General features: G+C 32.9%; 1 long non-coding RNA gene across 1 annotated transcript; it reads right to left on the bottom strand.

Moving 5' to 3' along the window:
• Positions 1-2,253: 2,253 nt before the first annotated feature.
• Positions 2,254-21,612, bottom strand: LOC123659141. The gene is made up of 2 exons (XR_006743985.1): positions 21,579-21,612; positions 2,254-2,330 (listed from the first exon to the last, which is right to left on the bottom strand). It is a non-coding gene; the product is annotated as an uncharacterized LOC123659141 (long non-coding RNA).
• Positions 21,613-21,972: the final 360 nt, after the last annotated feature.

Genomic DNA, 21,972 nt, shown 5'->3' with positions numbered 1-21,972 from the left:
ATGCCAAGGTTGGGTAGTAGAAAATGCATTAGCGTTAAGCCAGCCTTTTGTACACACTTGTATTACTGTATTTATTGTACAATAAAGAATTTAAATAAATAAAAATAAATACCCTTGCTTGTGAAATTATCAATATGTTAATTATTATCACATATTAAAATGTTATTTTAGTAAACTTTTGTATTTCTTTTATTATATAGTCTCTTACGTCATCTTAGCAATCGGTAATATGTGTGCGTCGACTTTTTACAAAAAAAGGTTAGCTATGCGCTTGTATTGATATGTATATATTTACATATGTGCGTTTATTTCTTACATGTTTATGATAACGTTGGTAACATTACGTAACTTTATTTCATATCTTTTTTTCATTATTATTATCGTTTATAAAATTAGCAATAAATAAAATAATAAAAAATAACAACAGAAAACCTCTAAGGTTTTACCCTTTGCTATCTTAATCTAATTTTACACATTCATTATTTATAAATGGTTACAGACAATGTTCGCCTTCTCTTTCAGTAGTTAAAATATGAACAAAAATACGAAAACCGTTTGTAATGTTTATACAATTTAAGAAAATTCAATATATTTAACTAATGTTGTTTTAATTTGTTTTGATATTTCTGTTTGAAATATTTTTGCACAAATCTGAGGGTAGGTTGTTAATAAATCGAGGTACAATATTAGCGTTATCTAAAAACGTTCTGGCTTATACGTCCTAAGGTAAACTGATCCAGAATGGTACCAGCCATCATTATCATTAGCATGTCTCTATAAAATAAAATCACAAGAAGCGTTGAAGCAAATAAATCTAACACTTTTAATAGTCTCCGCTTAAAAATAATTTTGAATCTATGCAAATACTGATATCACATGATGCAAGACAGCGATTGGATGCACTATAACGAAATTGCTTGGGGCATTCGTGCCGTTTTAAATACTTATTTGCCAGGCGATTTTACTCTGAAACCCTTTGACGTAAAGCATATTTATCTATGCTCGTATCCGTTCAACTTATGCAAATTCATAGGCTTATAGAAATAGACAGGGATCTTCTGAAGCAATATATGTGGTAATATCAATCGGATAACATAAGTGGGTGGGTATCCTTTCTATTGATGTCTGTCACATTACTCCGGCTCTTCGGGCGTCCCTCTCAATATTGACAATTTATTTTATTCCGTTAACGATTAATGCTGAAAGAAGGGAATATTTTGAGTTCGTATCAAAGAAATACTTTTGTGGTAATATTCGAAATGCAAAGCCCAAAATGTTTGGATTATCTTTTTGACTATAGAAATTCGTTGGTATATCTTCATAGGTTTTCGAAAATTTGTCTAATTCATTTGGTTTGATGACATTCATTATATCTCATACTATTTACTCGCGTCTTCGCCCGCGCGTTTTACGTGATTTTTACTGTTTCGTTTTCTGTTGTTAAAATATAACCTATAATAATTGTTAATAACGTAGCATTCTCCTGGTGACTTTTTACTATAGGTCCTGTTGTTTTTTGAGTTTGTCCATTAAAAACAACCAAAAAAAAAAAATACATCGTTCCCATTTATAATATTTGTATAGATATTTCCTACCTACATCCGCTATATCGTCTTTGTATGATATAATATACATTTATTATATGTTTAGATATGTCTATATTTTATATATGTAAGTATTATGTTTATTATTATATATTAATTAATGTATTTGTACTTTATTCAAATAATCTAATTCACACATCAATTATTTGTTTACTTCCTAACTGCAGTTTCTATTATCGTTTTCTATACCCAAAGGTTGTCTGGAAGAGATCGCTCTTTCAGCGATAAGACCGCCTTTGTACATCTTCCATTTTACGTTTTTTTTTGTTGTTTCTTTTAATGGTGTACAATAAAGAGTATTATTATTATTATTATAGATAAATAGATGGGTTATCAAAGAGTAACTAGCAGTATCAAGTTGCGATGTGCTAAGTAATAACTAATACGATTGTCAATTAATTTAGTTATGTACATAGCTGCTTATTAACCGATATATCATACTAATTATTCATAGTCTGATACGTTGCCTTACACAATATCTATAATGATATTGCGCGGTGATCTCAGAATCTACTGATTCGAATTGAAAAATGCTTTTTGTGTTTGACAGTCTTTTTACCAAGGGAAGATATAGGTTGTATAATATTTTAATACATTTTTCGTCATACTAACATATCTGAAACCGTTATACATTGCGAGTTTTTTTTAATATATAAATAGGGCAGCAACCAAGCGTACGGTTTACCTGATGTTAAGCGATTACCGTAGTTTATAGACGTCTGCAACCTCTAAGAGCTCTAGTCACCTTACTTACCAACAGGAAAATAACACTGCTTGAATAATCATGTTTCTCGCAAACGAAAAAAAAAAACCGACTATAATTACATCGACAAGTAATACAACGTAAGTAGACGAAATAATAGTCAAGTAAATACGCGCTATCAAAGATTACTCAAAAAGTAGTTATCAGATCTTAATCAAATTTAAACGAGACTACATGACAATAATTAGCTATCGGTTAAAGTAAGAGTCATCAAAATCGATAAATTCAGTGAAAATTTATGCGGTCGACGAAAAAATAGTCAAGTAAATGCGCATTATTAGATATAACACTAAAAGTACTTGTCAGGTCTCAATTACATTTAAATTTCATCAAATGACACGCAACACCTTTCAATTAAAACAAAATTCATCGAAATTGGTCGACTCAGTCAAAAGTTCTGATGTAACATACACAAAAAAAAATTAAGTTAATATAGTATTATTTAGCTGTGATCTAAAGATTTGTAAATTGTAGTTGATCATGATTTAGTAAGATCGAGGTACTGCCCCAGTCGGGCTGCTCCATTTTTTGAATAGGAAATTTCCTGCTGTGCCCTACCTCAGTTAACTAAGTTAGTATTTTTTATATTTAAAAAATTTACAAATTTATTTCAAGGAAATGTGTAAAAATAATAAGAGTTAGAGAGTACTCGTGTCATCTCATTATAAAAATAATTTCGTTTCCGTTTCGTTCGCATCGTTGATATTCGTGCTAAGTTCACATTTTGCTGTATTTTTTAAAATGAAGTTAGTAATTTTGATACTCCTTGGTGTTTTTGGATCAACAATTTTATAACAATTTTAATTATTTTAATGCAAGATTTTTATTTCATCAAATCAAATATTCTGTGCCTGTTTAATGAAATTATTGTTAAAATGTTTTAAATAAAGTTTTAGCGCCATATTTGATTTAATTCGAAGATTTTTAAACAAGGGTTAACCGTTATTTAAAACGTTTTTTCTACTGTAATAAAAAAGAAAACATTAAAGAAGAAAAAATCATAAAAAAATACAATATTTCTCACTTTAAATTAGAATAAAATAATATTTATAAAAAAAGACGTCATATTTTTTTTTAAGAATCGTTTCATAGTATCAAAATAATTACTGTCCTATCCATACTGATATTATAAACTAAAAAAGTTTGACGAAGTTTGAATTGTTCTGAAAACGAAGTAATGGTTATAATTGAAAAAATATTTACCGGAGTTACCGAAGAAGGCAATAGGTTATTTCTTTTTTGTCTTCACATTTACGCGTGTGTAACAACGGGTTACACACACAGTTAGTATATATACATATATTCGCTTAAATCACATAAATCTTCGAAATATAAATCAAAGAATAAATAATTTTCAGAAACGTCAAATATAACGTTTGAAAAACGAATAAAAAACAGTATATTATTTTTTATCGGGAGTCGCCTAAATTGAAAACGAAGTGGTGTTAGCAGCCGTGGGTTAAGTAAACGAAATTTTGTAAACAAACTTTATTTACCGCTTTCTACGTAAAATGTAGCTGAAAAATAAATTTTCGCTTCATCTCCGCTTCGCCTTTTATATGCAAAATAGATATTCGCCTTAAACGGATCCCAGCTTCCGTTTCATTTTAATACGACCACATATACGAAACTGTTTAGTTATTAATTAAATGTGTAATGATTTATGTAATTCTGTATGATATAAGTCGGGAATTTATGAGCCCATTACTTTATTTCTGACTACCTTCTGTATGTAATTTAAATATTTTAAACTAGATTGTCTAATTTAGGCTGAAAAGTGAAAAATTTATAGGGTTGTTCAAAGTCATGAAGTCTAAATGCAAATGTATTGTACAAACTAGCTCGTTGGTGCAGTTTGTAGTGGCCCTGCTTTCTGCTATATATATATATATCTCACTCATCATCATCACTTCAGCCTGGTACAGTCCACTGCTGGACATAGGCCTCCACAAGTTCCTGCCGGGCTGGCTTTGTCTATACTGGCTATATATATATATATATTGTTAGCATAATCTCGATTATTTTAATATGTTTCGTGACGTCGTGCAAGTGTTAATAAAAATAGTTCCCTACCCGCTAATACGTTTTGTAACGTCATGCAACAACGTCAATAAAAGCAGTCCCTACCCTTTCAGAGGGCTCTTTTGCTTCTCGGCTTTCGGAACGATAGGACGTTGTTTCATGACGAGTGCGTTGATCATTTTTATATTCAAAGTAACGGTTGTTTGCTTGGTTAATTTAAATTGTAATTCTCGGTCATTATTTTCGATTAAGTTAGTGGTTAATGTTAATTTTTGTGATAATTGTTATATTTGTAAAAATGAGTAATAAATAGAAGTTAAGTGTTCGGTTTTCTGTCTTTTTTTTTTGAATAAATAAGTTTGTTTCTCCTAAAAATATATAAAAAGAAGTATTTAGCTATATCAGCCGCCTGTTACCTATAACACAAGTAATAAGTTGCTACTATAGGGACAGACGACCGTGTGTCTATGATATAAGATATTTATAAATGTATTCCAAACGGTTTATATGTTTGTCTCTAATATAATACCTATGTGGTAGCAATAATACAGCTCACTACATGGCAAACACGATAAAAATGACCTTCCTTAAGATATGACCAATGTTTTAGCAGATACTATGTTCTAATTCAAGTTTAACATTCCACATATATACCTACAGTTAAATCTCATTCTTTAATACACAAAAACATTATTTATCATGTCATCAATATTTTAAATGTCTCTCTTTTTATTTTATAAAACTAGGTCAGCAGACAAGTTTACAGCTCGCCACACCAGAAACATCGCAAACGTGTTACCGACTCTATACTCACCATAGGAAAGCAGTTTCGCAATTCGCTATTTCGCAAAATTATCAAGACAAATATTTTTTAAATCTCATCTAATATTTGACAATAAAGAAAAAATATGGCGATGTTTTGGAAGAAATTTTGAGATAATATCAGATAATCCACAGCGAAAGCCCTGTAAATTCAGTAAAAAAAGCCTATATCAACAATGAGACGTTACCGACGGGTTTTTAATGTAATTTTCTTAATGGAAATAGCAATAATAAGCAAACTAATTACCTAATTTTAAAGGACACTTGAAATCTAAAAATTTAAACCTAATGATGATATATTATGTTATAAATATTATAAACATACTGAAATATGTCAAAATAATAAAATATAAAATTTAAATATATAAATTTAGACAAACACGATACATAAGAGATTATATGCACCCAGAAAGAAGTAAATAAATAATTATTTTTGCTAGCAAACGAAAAAAAAAACCTATTTTAATTACATATATCTATAATACAACATAGGTAGATAAAAAATTAGTCAAGTAAATACGAACTTTTAGAGATAGATAAAAAATTACTGGTTAGATCTCAATTAAATATAAACGGAATCATATGACAAGTACCAACTTTCAATAAAAAAAAGGATCGTTAAAATCGGTTCATAGAGTACAAAGTTATGAGGTGACATAAAAAAATAAAAGCAAGTTTCACATGATAACAACCCGGACCGACGGCTTAATGTGCTCATCGGGCTACGGTGGGGAGACCTACAAGGACAGCACAAACACCCAGACATCGGCAAACATCTGTATGGATACTACAAATGGTTGTCATGCGGGGGGATTGAACCCGTAACCGCTTTGTCATAAATAATTATATAAATAATAATAATTACCTACACTTAATATATAAGTACGATAATAAATTGTATGTGAATAATTCTCGTACAAACAATATAAGTGAGTGCTTAGTCATGAAAATGGACTTTTTTTTTCGTTTCTACAATTGTATTCTGCATGTCAAAGATTGTTATTAATTTACTACACTCCATGGACACAGGAAAACTTAAGAAATCAATCATCAAGAAACGCTCGAATGATGCCTGCTCTACCATTATAGCGCAAAGTGGAAATTAAATATAATGACACGCACATATTATGTTCCAGGTCCGAAGAACTGACCAATATTAATCTAACGGCTAATATTAGCTTCGCATTTGAAATGCAGAATTCAGTACACGCCTGCCACCACTACCACGCGTGCCAGTAACCTTATTTTTAATATTTGTGGTTTTGTAGAGTATACTCGTATTTACAATCTAAGATTTTCATTATCTATCTTTCATTATCTATCTTTCACTATCTATCTAAGATTCTAAAATATCATATCACTCCGAGAATAGTGAGATTATAGAAATAACAATACATCCTCCTTTTGCGGTCCCAACGATATTATTACAGCTTTTGGAATCGTCAGCTAGGGAGCCATCTCCTCGTTTGTTAGTTGTTTACTATCCACGTTCAAAATTTTCTATGACAATATCCTTCTACTTTTGACAATTTACTACAACGACGAAGAGTTTTCTTTTGTCGAGAAAAAGGTCGGCCGATAGCAGCTGAGTATGATTTTAAATAAAAAAAATCTTCACTTCTCGAATTTACCCAGAACTTTGTTATTAAATAAGGCTTCATAAGTAAAATTCTGGAGGCGTGTTCGAAAGTGAATACGTAAAGCGAACTCGTTTGTACCAAGTCGAACAAAACTAAAAGCTTTGAAACAAACAAAAAAAGTATTTGGCCCTGAAGAAATTTCACTTTGGGTCAACATATTTGAACATTTTCGTCGTACGAATACAAACAAACGCACGATAACTCCGGCGATGGTAATCGAACGATCATTAACCAGCTTATGGCACACGCCAGAAATTACAATGTTTTCACTAAAATCCAAGTGAACTTGATTTTATTTCCCTGCCTCGCTAGCTAATTGTCCATTTGCGGGCAGTAGCGCGTGCCGCGGGAAAAACAGAATTTTACCGTTGCCATTTTTAATTCAATTCTTCCGTACAAAGCTGCCGCTGCATTTTTCGTTGCACGCTACGTGTTTTGTTGTCGGGAGCAAATGTCTATGAAATAAAATGGGATAAAAAATATCTTAATTTCTTATCCCTTACGTTCCGTTCGTATCTGATCACTATCCTATTGTCTATTCAATTTTTAATCAACGTGTTCTTTGACACCATAATTTAAGATCTATTAAACTAAAATAATTTCAAATCTCGCTTCTTAGAATCCAACGGATGTATAACCAGAGAGGATATTTTTTGTAACAAACGTTTATGGCGCCGAATATTTCATTAGAATCACATGTATTCGCTGTTCAAACTGTGTTTTGAAACCAAACCAATGAATATTTTTAAAGGGCAGTATTATTTGTCACTTTTATAGGCTAATAACAAAACTACGCAAAACCTTTTACAGAAATGAGATACTTCATCAGCACTAACGTAATTGGTTTTATTGATCATCTCTCGTTTAAATGTTTATTCATTACTACATTATTTTACAAAAATATTAATATTGTATGACTGTAATGATAAAAACTTAAGTAATTATATCACTAGGCACACGCGCGGTACAATTATTTAAAGTTATATACGTTCAAAATCGTAAAATATATGTGATTACAGGTACAAGATTGTTACGAATCAAGGTGGTAACAGTTGGTCGACAATCGCTTATAGAAACTTTTCTAATAACTTTAAATGTCTGGTAAAGAAATAACTTCGCGTAAGAGTAATTAATAATGAATTTATCGTATCTAGAGTAATGAAAATGAAAGAACTAAACAATTTTTTGGAGAGGACTTAGCTTGATTCTTCCTTTTTTTCTCCTATTACAGATATTTCTATGTGGCAGGCCATATTAAATATAGAAACATAATATCTATAGTAAAAGGAGTTTTATTATAAGTATTATATAATTTGAATCATTGCTCCGATTTACTATAATAGATTGATTAATTTTTATCTCTCAACTTCATCTGAAACTTATTCTAAGCGCGTGACTCTTCCGAGTTTTCATTTTACGCCCTACCCGCAATAGAATACAAATTGCACTCAATTCATAATAATATTATTTTACAATCAATTTAAACTTGACGTTAATTCAATGTCATATTTTACAACCATTCTGGTGTAATAGTGTGAGAGTAGTTACCTAAAATATCGACGGTTTTCGGGTTCGATTCCCGCTCGGGGTGAATATTTGTATTTGTACAAATATTTTATTCCGTTTTGGATGTCTGTACTTGTGGGTCTCTTCACCGTGCCTCGGAGAGCACGCTAAGCTGTTGATCCCGGTTGTTATCATAAAAACCTGATAGCGATCGTTACTCATAGTCGGGAACATATCCGCTAATCCACAGTGGAGCAGCGTGGTGGATTAAGCTCCAATCCTTCATTTAATGGAAAAAGACGCCTATGCCCAGCAGTGGGATGTTACAGGCTGAATGTCATGTGTTTGTTTTTTTTATATTTTAATATGATCCTTCTCGTACACAAGGAAAGAGGCTTATGCCCGCCCAGCAGTGTGATATTACAGACTGAAGCAATATTTTATAAGGCAATGCCAGATAAAAGTTGGTACGTTCTTCACACTCTATGCTGGTAGCGTCTGGTACAGGAATGCAATTAGAATTGTTTTGTGACAGATGAGAATGTTACTAAATTAAGATTGTGGCTGCGGGTGCTTTGAAACAATTCCTCTTATACTTGATTTCCGATGTAAATAGTTTGGTGAGAGGTGGAAGTGGGAAACGTTTTGGTTTTGTAGACCTCCCTGCACTTACATGTATTTATTTTATTAGATTTTTTTAATCTACACAATACACGGTCGTCTGTTCCTAAAGTAAGCAACTTAATGCTTGTGTTATAGGTAACGGCCGACTGGTATAGCTACATTTTTTTTTAGATAAACGTACTTATAAATAATACCTATATATATAAATAAATATATATATATATACATATATATATATTACACCCAGACTCGGAGTGGGAATTGAACCCACAACCCCCGAAGCAGAAAGCACTTCAAACTGCGCCAACGGGCTAGCCGAATTATATATTTCTTTATTAACCGACTAGCCGACACGTACCCACTTCGTTGGGCGTTAATTATTATTTTTAACCGACTTCATAAAAAGGAGGAGGTTACTCAATTCGACCGTATATATGTTTTTTTTATGTATGTTCGGGGATAACTCCGTCGTTTATGGACCGATTTCGATAATTATTTTTTTGTTGGAAAGGGGATATCCCTAGTTTGGTACCATGATAAGGAAATCAGGGTCTGATGATGGGATTCCAGAGAAATCGGGGGAAACTCTCGAAAATCCGTATAACTTTTTACTGGTCGTACCGACTTTAATGATTATTAATTTAATCGAAAGCCGATATTTATCATGTGGTCACATTTAAATTTCATCGAGATCTGATTACAACTTTTGGAGTAATCTTAGATAATGCGTATTTACTTGACTATTTTTTCGTCTACCTACGTTGTATTACTTGTCGATATAATTGAAGTCGGTTTTTTTTCGTTTGCTTGCAAACACAATTATTATGATGCAAATATTATAGTAAAGTTTCGACCTCGCTCGCATTTCACCGACTTGATTTACATATATTATTATTTTTTACTGAACATTTTGTCCAATAACATTAAAACAGCCTATATCATTCCTGAATAGTGTAGCTTTCTGTTAGTGAAAGAATTTTTATAATCGGATCAGTATTTGCGAAGATTACCCCCTACAAACAAACAAAGTTAGAATCTTTACCTCTTTATAATATTAGTATAGATTAATATATCTTTGTGACAGAGATATAGATTTTAGGTAATAGTGATTATTTAAATTAGTCGAAAAGGAAGTTTTTTCATTTCTTACTAAGCCTATGTTTATACCCTGTTTAACTTGAGAATTAAGGATAAAATATACTTTATTGTGCATAGAAGTTAACATACAATAGGTATCTTAAAAATAAAACTTATAAAATAATATTATGCACAAATGTGGTCTTATCGCTAGTAAGCAAGCGAATCCTCCCAGACAACCTTAGATAGAGGAGATTTTAAAACACTAATTGATTTAACATATTTATGTGTTTAAGTTTTGCCACATAATTTTCAATGAACCGTTATAAATTTATAAATGACATTATGACCAAATTCGATAAAGCAATAAAAAAACAGCGATTTATTATTATTATTATATTAAGCCCAAGAATAATAATAATAATTATTATTATATTATTACAGCAATTATATTATTATAGCGTCTCACAGCTGGTCCTTTTTCGCCAAATAGCAGAAATATTTGAGCTAAATCGACCACGCTGCTCCACTACGTACACTGACGCAGCGGTTACAGCGCTGGCTATCGCGCTTTTGCGGTCGCGTGTTCGATTTCTGCTTGTGACAAACATTTGTATTGACCATTTATATGTTTTCCGTGATCTGACTGAACGTGAAGACGTTTGTGCTTGAGTTTAATCTGTGTTTCCGGACACTCGTGATATGAAAATCCTACTGAAAGCCGTTTAGTATGACGCAAAAAATATATAAAAAAATCCAATTGTACATATTAATATTTATATTACTGTATTTATATATTTATGTGTATGTTACACTAGCCTAACCCCACGGTATCAGTGTGCCTCCGACTTAACTTCATACGAAGATAATTAAACAATATATTTGAATATAAGAAACACAGGTGTGCCCACAACCTTATTTTCTCTGTACGGCACGCGTGCAAGATTTCAACATCATTTCGGATGAAGATGGCAAGCAACGGAAAGCGACCACCGCAGAGACCACCGCAGCGACGGTCACACCGTGGAAACCTTTCTTCAACTTCGTTTTATTAAATCATTCTTCTACTTAACATCAGTAGGGAATCACCTCTTTAGTATTAAGTTTAATTATAATGTAGATTAATAAATTATTATAAGTAAATTGCTTTTTTTTGGCATCTGCGGCTGCAACAATCGTAACTGGCGCAGTCGGTAGGATAGTACTCACGGGCCGGTTCGCGAGATTCGGGATCAAAAATCATCGACGCGTGCCACCCGTGTGGTTTTCAAACTACGATCGAGTACTATACGAAGAATCTACAGAAGTTGCAGCCAAAGAGAATCAAGAAATCGATTCGGCTAAGAAAAATGCAAAGGTACCTTACCTTGAATCTTTCAAGTTCCTTACCCAAACCTATCCTATAAGTCTTTTATTATAATTAAATAATCCATAAAAATTATATCGCATAATTTTTATGTCTGAATTTTAGTCGTATTATACATATTTTATATAATTATTTGTCTGTGTGTTAATTTTAATTCACTTATTATACTAAAATAATCCATAAAAATTATATCGCATAATTTTTATGTCTGAATTTTAGTCGTATTATACATAATATTTTACATAATTATAAATCCGTGTGTTAAATTAAATTCAAATATATTTAGGTAATCCATAAAAATTATATTGCATAATTTTTATGTGTGAATTTTAGGCTTATTATACATATTTATAATTATAATTTATATAGCTATGTGTTAATTTACAAATTCAAAAATTTTTCATCCGCGAAAAATTAGGAATAGTAGGTTAAGTAATATAAGGTTAAATTCAAAATGAAATATGCTCATCTTGCTCAAACACTACTGATATTGAGTGACGATGTAGATTATATTTCACAGGAGATAATTAAATTACAGAATATTCTAGCGTTTGTTAAAACTCCCACTTTACATCATTCGGCTTTAGATCAAACCACCTTGCGCTCTATTATAGATAAGCTGTCATTATTATACGGCAGCGAACATATAATTAATTTAGACATAAGAGAATACTATGACATAAATAGATAGGATCATTTTATGTAGGTAATGAGATAGTTTTAGTTTTTAAATTCCCCATAGTTATATTTTATATCTATAATTTATATAAGTTATCTATGGTTCCCAATAAATACCATCAGGTCCTATCACCCACCTTTCCATTCCTAGTTATTCATGAGAAAGAATTCAGGTACATAGAGGCTGAATGCCCGAAGGCCAGCAAGTGGCATTTATGTATAGAAAAGCCGAACCCTCTTAATCAATCAGAGGACTGTCACTTTGAGCCACGCAGCATATGAAGAATTGGATGACAAGCATTACACAGTCAGTTTTCCTGAATCAACAAAGGTCCACTTGTTCTGCGAGCGACACTCCTATGAAACTCTTCACGGCAGCTATCTCGTCATAATCCCTAAGCAATGTTATATAGAGACACCACAATTCACTATTTCTAATTCCAAGGATCACTTAAAAGGACAGGCGCTGAAATTATTGAATATGCCTAATTACACCACTGCCGACCAAAGCTTACAGCCTGCACTCACCCTTAACTCAGTAAGTTAAAAAACCTTCAAGAAATGAATACTAGAATCTCTATGCAGCAACCTATAAAGTTAAAAACCGAAGAAAACTATGGTATCTATCACACTACGATACCTATGTATGTAACCATACTATTAAGTATATGCGCCCTTCTAAGCTAATGCTATTGGAAGCGTCGTACCAGACCACCAGCTAAAACAACGAAAGAAAATGAAGAAAATAATCCGGAAATGCAAGCTGTCTACACTGTCCCAGGTACCAGAAGGGTGGATCCTGATAATCTTTCAGCGCAGTTTACGACATCAGTCTTCAACAGTCGCTGTTCTACGGGGGGAGGTGTTACACTAGCCTAACCCCACGGTATCAGTGTGCCTCCGACTTAACTTCATACGAAGATAATTAAACAATATATTTGAATATAAGAAACACAGGTGTGCCCACAACCTTATTTTCTCTGTACGGCACGCGTGCAAGATTTCAACATCATTTCGGATGAAGATGGCAAGCAACGGAAAGCGACCACCGCAGAGACCACCGCAGCGACGGCCACACCGTGGAAACCTTTCTTCAACTTCGTTTTATTAAATCATTCTTCTACTTAACATCAGTAGGGAATCACCTCTTTAGTATTAAGTTTAATTATAATGTAGATTAATAAATTATTATAAGTAAATTGCTTTTTTTTGGCATCTGCGGCTGCAACAATCGTAACTTGTATGTAAATATTTATATTTATTTATTTTTTATTGCGTACGTATGTGTATAATGTATATGTATATACATATTGTTTTATATTCTGTCTTTTTACTTATTTAAGTTTATATACCACCTGCCCATCGGAAAAGTAATATCCCTTTCATTATCAGGTTGTCTGGAAGAGATTGCTTTTTAGCAATAAGATCGCCTGGTTGTACAATTTGTTACTATATGGCTTGTAATGTAAATTTTGTTCTTTATTTACATGTGCAATAAAGTATATTATTATTATTATTATATTTGACCAGGGCGTAAATCTAACCTACAACCACTAGTGAATGTGCGTGTGGGTGAATATACGACACACCAAAACACAATAAATACAAAATTATAATTTTATAATACCATAGATAGATATGCTGGATATGGCATCTCACGCTATACACGATGGCCACTCGAGCAAGATTTATCGCTCGTGAACCAGAGCAAATTAATTTATGCACTCAGCCGTGTCCAGTTGTTACGTCTCTCATTACGTCAATAATGTAGATCGACTGCGTGAACCGTATGTGACGTGACACGGAATATGTACATTTAGAAATGATATCGATACAAATTCAAAAATAAAATGCCTTTTTTATTTTTAAATAATAGTTTTATATCTACACTCATACAATTTTTATACGTACTAACAATACCGGCTTCAGGTATACGAAGATTATATCTAATACACTAATTCATGAAGAATATACTCAAATTAATATTCGGTATATAATTGTGTGTGTGCGTGTTTATTACGAGAGTTTCTCCAAGTATTGTACACCAAAAACAGAAATAATACATAGCAAAGAAAGAAAAATTATATAAATATATATTCATTAGGTATAAAGGGCGGCCTCATCGCTAAAAAGCGATCTCTTCATCTATCTTATATATGTCTATTTTTTTATTATATTTATATCAAGGTAAGTTATTTAAATTCAATTTTAATGTAAAAATGAAAGCTTATGGTAGCAATTACTATAACATAAAAGTATAAAATATCGGTGACACAGGTGCCATTTCTGTTCTTCTAACCACCTAGAAACTGTAGAGCGTGTATTATTTGGTATTGACATCTGGTAGAAAATTACCTCATCAAAGATTGATTGTCTTACGCAGTTAATAATGCTTGTACAATAATTGTTTAATTGAAAACAATTTCTTGAAAACAAAACAGTATATGAATGAAATGTTTCATGCTTCGAAAGTTTCATTAGAAATATATTTGAATAATGAAGTTTTTGATTTAATTTCATATGTAATGTAATTCTACGATGATTAAAGCAATGGCCGTTCTTTGTATGTCTAATTAATCGGTCATCGATTGTTTCATAAAAATTATTTCTTAATATTTAATTTTTCTTCACGTTTTTAATATATTTAAAATAAGTTTTTCAGTTTGAATACATTATTGAATGTTAAACTTCAAGATTACTCTCCGAACATCAACAAAGCAGAGGAAAGCACGATGGTTACGTTACACAATCCATTAGTGAATATAGTAAATTTGTATATAATATTTATATAATATTACCCACACACGTAATAAAATACCTAATAATAAAAATACTAAGAAATCGAAAATATATTGTTGTGGATCACAGTGTCAGAATGTAATAAAGTAGGGCAAAGAAAGAGAATAGTAACAATGGCGGTAGGTTTCTCGGAAGTATGTCGAACATTTTAAGAAATAAGTATTTATTTTATTTCAACAATAAACCTGATAGACTTCAATGAAGAAAACTTTAACTGATGTAGGGCACAGCAGGAAATTTCCTGCTCAAAATATGGAGCAGTCCGACTAGGGTAATACCTCGACCTTACAGAAGACCACAGCTAAATAATACTATTTTTAAGCAGTATTGTGTTCATGTTGGTGAATAAGAGACCCATAGGAGTATGGGGAATTGGGGATAGGGTCGTCAACGCGCTTGCGGTGTTACCGATGTTGCAGACGTCTATAAGCTACGGTAATCGCTTACCATTTGGTGAGCCGTACGCTTGTTAGCCGACCTAGTTACATTTTAAAAAAAAGTATTTTGCTTCAGATTTTCTCACTTTCCAGGTACAATAACGTAAGTTCGACAGTAACTTTACGCCAATTATTTTTTCTCAAGAGCGTTGTACTGTCCCTATTGCCTTAGCTATAAATGGCTATAGCTAAGCCCTATCGAAAAATTAAAAAATATAAATATACTGTAACCGATAAAAATCAACCAGACATGTAAACAAAACACGCCGATTCGTATCAAATGATTGAATCGACGGTAAATTTACATAAAAAAACGACCGCCACATCCAAACGGTGCAATTTTTTACAAAAGCAATGTAATGTAACACATTTTGTTGATAAATTATTTGGTTGGAACGCCCCTTCATTCAATTTCGTGAATAAATAGCTCACGCCAGACGCAATCCGTAAATTATTTGTATAAGCTTTGTGAAATATAGTCACTTGATATTTCAAGTTTTTTAAACTAAGTTTTTATTTTTATTTTAAAAACACTTCATTTCAAATGATGGAAATGGTTTTGACAGCCCTTGTACAACTAGTACATACTACAACGATATGGGTTGTTATATATCGTCATAAAAATTAAAATTAAAACAATGGTAAGGCTATATATGAAGCACATTTATAATATTTATGTTAGTGTCTGATTCTATTTAATTTTTCTACTTTACCTGTTCGTTTCTAATCCTTATTATCAGAAGCACCAATTTGCTGCGGGAGGCGCCGCTCACTCGCGCCACACGAATCAGCTGTCAGATCAGGTGGACCTATTCTGTTGTACTCTGAATGAATTCACATGAGCTGCTTTATTTATTATATGTTATGATTAATGGTTGTGTTGTTGTTGTTCGTTGTGTTGTGTTATAATATTTTAGTATGTACTATCGAATTAGGTAATAAACCTTTAATGGTAGTAAATTTATAGCAATATCGCTTCAGCCTGTAATATCTCACTACTGGGCATAGGCCTCTTTCCCCATGTAGGAGAAGGATCAGAGCTTAATCCACCACGCTCCAATGCGGGTTGGTGGATATATTCCCTACCTCTACCTATTATAAATTATTTCTATTGAAATTATATTATATTTGTATTATATAAATTTATGTACTAATACTAAGTTAATAATTAGAAAATGCTTTTATAATTAAGCTTACCTTTAATACAATTAAACGATGCAATGCATGTGTGCGATAAAACGTTAAATAATTTATTTGATTTAAAAATAAATGTTAGTTCTTCTTTATTTATGGTATCTTATACATTCCTATTACTTTTTTTATATTTTATAAATAAAATATTAAAATTTAATGAAATTCAAGAACGTAAAACTTTCATTATCAAACAGTTACTAAGCAGTTCATACCAGACGCCTGTCTGAGTGCCTAACGCCTTCGAGCAATGCAACGCAAGCATTAATAGGGCAGACGAGGTGTAGCCGAGATTAAAGCACAAATCCTTAGTCCAGAAGTGTTCGAGCGAGAGAAAAAATAAAAGAAAAGATGAAAATAAAAAGTTAAGCATTCTACTTAAGGAAAAGGGAGAGTGCATCTTGGAAAAGGCAAAGTTCGGATTAAGTTTGCCTTCAAAAATTTTCTCACACCGCATCCCAAGTACAAAGAAAAGGTAGGAAAAACTCTTTATACTGACGTCTTTGTGTGTTGTTAAAACAACGTTAATGACTTTTGTATGAGTTTATATGCGAGTTGTAAACTATGTGCGTGTGCGTATGTGTGTTTATATGTACGTATGAAACGTACTTGTATGTGTATATTACATTTATAATACATTTAATACACCTAAGACTGGTTTATTAGTCACAAAGAAATGAATCAAAAATAATATATATCCGTATAGGGCAGCCCGTCTGAGGAAGTACCTGGGCTTACCTGAAGATCACTGCGCAATAGTACTGCTTTCAAGCAGTGTTGTGTTCCTGTGGTGAGTAAGATAACCACAGCTTCTAGGAAGATTCACTGTAAAGTCAGAAACACGCTTGCAATACTTCTAGTGTTACAGGCATCTATACGCTACGGTAATCGCTTACCATCAGATGAGCCATACGCTTGTTTGTCGAACTAGTTGTATATATAAAATTTTCTAATATTTAGTATTGCTAAAAATAATCGTCGGTTAGCGTGGTTATAAACTTCTTTTTTTTCATCAAATGGCAAATAAAAAAGTGATTTTAATTTAATTAAAAAATAAAGAAAATACATAATAATAATAAGTATTTGAATTTAAATTTTAAAAAAATCGTTCGTTTAAAACTTAATACTGATAATTATACTGAAAACACGTGTTTTAAACGAATGATAATAAAAAGCCGGCTGACGCCAACGGCAATATGTAGAATTACTTTACTTTCTCCCGTGAGCAGCGATTTTTCACGATTCTGCCCTAAGTACTAAGCTCAAACGCCAAAATGGTCATGCATCGGTAATATTAGATGCCAATTACAAGTGACGTTAAGAGGGATTATTCTTTTCTTTTTAATTTGTTCACACAAGTTCGGATAGCATTACTTGACATACATATAAGCGAAATTTCACTTATCTAATGCTCACAGTAACTCTATGATCAAAATGAGCACTAATCCTGCTATGACACCCGTCATGAGCCGCTTAATCTAATTCAAATAATATAAACCTAATTTTAGTAACAATTACTTCAATAGTTCTATGCACGGAAAAGTTGTACGTTTTATCAATTAACATTGATGAACGCACTAATCATCTAAAATTAAATGAATGATCGATTACTTAATGTAATTAATAGTGATCGGTTATGATAGAAAAACTTACATGTATTTATTTTTTTTAATTTATAACTTAGTGTATTAAATAAATTAACTGTAGCGTTTTCTTTTGAATTAATTTTGATAGCCGAAGTCCTATAATGTGCGTTAACGCTATTTCAACAATCTTACACCTCGAATCGTGGCCTTCAGTTATTTACGTAACAAATGCGTAAATCGTGTGACCTTTCCTATAAACAACCATTCTCCAATTAATAAAATCAGTATAAAATACGTCACACAGATAAAATATATCAAACTTAACGTTTAAATAATAATAATTAAATTACTTGTCAATCTTCGTGATAGTGACCGACCTCAAAATAAGTTGATAGTCGAATAAGTAATAATTAAATTGAGGTTAAATCCCTAAGGGCGAAACTTTAATCGATATGACTTCACCCAGTTCAGCCTAATCCTTCTATATAATAAAATTATAAATATCTTTATTCATACGTTTATCGTCATACGTTTGCCTGGACAAGGCATGGGGTTAGCCTTAGTTCACTATTACTACTCGTATTTACCATAATTTACCGTTGACGCAAAGGGTAGGGTGATCTTATTTCAATTCAACGCGCTAGTGGACTCGTTTACTAAATTTTGAGTTATAAATTATGTCCATACATTTCACATTTATATATTGTTATGTAATATTGGTTACGTTCCCCCTCTCTTCCCGTGGGTGTCGTAAGAGGCGACTAAGGGATAATACAGTTCCACTAACACCTTGGAACTTAAAAAGCCGACCGGTTGCAGGGTAACCATCCAACTGCTGGCTTTGAAATACACAGGCCGAAGACGGGTAGCAACGTCTTCGAGTGCGAGAAAGCTAGCCTTGCGGTCACTAACCCGCCTGCCCAGCTTGCTGACTACACATGAGTTCACGTTATTTTTGGCGTAAACTTGTGGAGGCCTATGTCCAGCAGTGGACTGTATAGGCTGTAATGATGATGATGATGATGATGATGATGATGGTGATGATGATGATGATGATAATGATGATAATGATGGTGATGATGATGATGATGATGATGATGATGATGATGATGATGATGATGATGATGATGATGACCGCTCTGGTGTATTGGTGCATATGCCGTATCGGCGGTGCCTAAACATTAACAGTCGCGGGTTGGATTCCCGCTCGGAGAGTATATTCGTGTTTATACGAATATTTATTTCCGGTCTGGTTGTTAGTCCTTGTGGATCTTCCCACCATGCCTCGGAGAGCACATTAATCTGTCGATCTCGGTTGTTATCACGTACGCCTGATAGCGATCATTACTCATAGTAGGAAATATATCCGCCAACCCGCATTGGAGCAGCGTGGTGGATCGTGGTGGATTAAGCTCTGACTGATCCTTTTCCTACATGAGGAAAGAAGTCTATGCCCAGCAGTGGGATATTCCAGGTTGAAACTTATAAATAGAATAGAATAAAAGAATAGTATTTGGCATGAACGCAAAATAAAATAAATTGTAGCCATGTAAGACATATAGCTGGTATAAATATAAATACTTTCGACTTACTATAATAAAGTTAATATGAAAACACATTTGACTTTTTTGTCATTTTATAGAGAAAGTGCTTATCACTTTATCTGCTTTGTGGGTATTGGCACGAATGTTTAACGCTAGCTCATAAAGCGAGGATCGCTTTGCGCATCGTATAATATAAAAATGCATTTGTTCAGCACAAATATATAAAAAAAAAATGCAAAAAAGTATTGACTACTCAGTCAGTCAGTCAGTCAGTTCAGACTATTGCAGTCCGCTGCTGGACATACGCCTCCCTAAGTTTGTGCCAGGTACCCTGGTTTTCCGCAATCCTCATCCAGCCCACACCGGCAATCTTACGTAGATCGTCGGTCCAACGAGTCGGAAGACGTGCCATACTGCGTTTGTTAATACGCGGTTTCCACTCCAGAACCCGTCTACTCCAACGGCCATCGGTCCTGCGACACAGATGACCAGCCCACTGCCACTTTAACTTGCTAATAATTTAGTAATAATTAAATTAATCTATATTCATAAAATGTTTGGGTAAAGTACGGTGTCAGCTGTATCTGTACCGATAACTGTTATTACACTTTGTTTTTTTAAGTCATCGGAGCTTCATAAACTAAAATTTATAATTTCTAAACATTTTTGAATATCATATCAAAAATTGACCGCTCCAGCGGGGTTCGAACCCGCGTCTCCGACTGACCGTGTCGGCGCTCTAGCCAATTAAATTATGGAACGATATACCCGCTGGATCGAAATTTTTGATATGATGAATTTTATATTTGGTTTAAGCGAACCGTGGCGCAGGCTATAGTGAGCTCTGATATGATATTCAAAAATGTTTAGAATTCCTAATGGGGTTACACAAAAATAAAATCTTAGATATTTAAAATTTCTGTTCAATTGATCCCTAAAAACACGGTTTTCGAAACATTGCCAACGGTTCATATCAGTCACGTTTTTGCATTTACTCTTTTGACCAGCTTTTCAATATTTGGTAGTTTTTAATCCCTCGGATTATCAAGACTTCTTTTATGGAGTGGCCTTTCAAAAATATTGATCATGGGAAAAATCATTCAGCCATTTCTGTATATAGGCAGGTGCAGTGAAGATTTTATGTAAAACATATGTTTTTCTCCAATAGCTAAATGAGAGTTCGGTTATGTTCGATATTTAATAATTGATTTGGATATTGAAATATAGTTTTTTTTTTTAATATTTTATACTGAGAAAATAAAGCTCAATCGATCCAGTGTTACATTTCATGTTTTGTTAAACAGCTTGTCTGCGTCTAAGTATAAATGTGACCTAACATCGAAATGAAAAATCTAAATTAAAATTCACTTAATCTAAGTATTTTTTAACATTACAGTCTAGAAATAAAAATGAATATACATATGTTGTGAATTTAATTTGGTTCCTGGGGAGGAGGGGGAAACAAAATCCTTAACCTTAATCCTTGGGGGCTACGAATAAAATCTTCTATCTTGCAGTAGAGTAAATTAATAAATAAATAAATGCCTCACACTCAACGGCCCCCATTAAGATTCTCCCTCGTGTCAGGGGTCCAGAAACTCACGTACTCAAACGCCCAGATCACGGAAAATATTTATATGGTCTTTACAAATGTATACCATGTGCGGGGACTAAACTCTTAAACGCCACCGCAACAGCTACAACCCAATTCTTTGACTGTTGTGCTAAAGTACCATCCCTACTAATATTATAAAATAAGTGAATGTAAGTTTGTTTGTTACGCTTTCACGCAAAAATTACGTATCTGATCATCATGAAACTTTGTACACATAGTTTTTTTTTTATGTCACTAGTTCGGCAAACAAGCGTACGGCTCACCTGATTGTAAGCCATTACCGTAGCTTATAGACACCTGCAACACCAGAAGCATCGCAAGCGCGTTGCCGACCCAATCCCCCCAGGAGCTCTGGTCACCTTACTCACCAACAGGAACACAATACTGCTTGAAAACCGTATTATTTTGCTGTGATCTTCTGTAAGGTCGAGGTACTACCCCAGTCGGGCTGCTCCATATTTTGAGCAGGAAATTCCTGCTGTGCCCTACCTCAGATAAAGTTAATTAAGTTTTGTAGGTATTAGCAGTAACATAGGATACTTTTTACTAAAAAAAATCCAATGCTAGCGAAGACACAGGTAAAAGCTTGTCAATAATACATGCGTTCATTTTATCAGACGTAAGCTACAAAGTAATTTAAGATAGATGGTCTTGTAAGCTGATTTTTTTTCAAGTAGCCGAACAAGGACGTAAACAAA

Source organism: Melitaea cinxia, chromosome 13 (genome assembly GCF_905220565.1).
Source record: "Melitaea cinxia chromosome 13, ilMelCinx1.1, whole genome shotgun sequence".
NCBI classification, from domain to species: Eukaryota; Metazoa; Arthropoda; class Insecta; order Lepidoptera; family Nymphalidae; genus Melitaea; species Melitaea cinxia.
The sequence above is the reverse complement of the archived record's forward strand: the minus strand, read 5'-3'. Positions and strand labels throughout refer to the sequence as shown.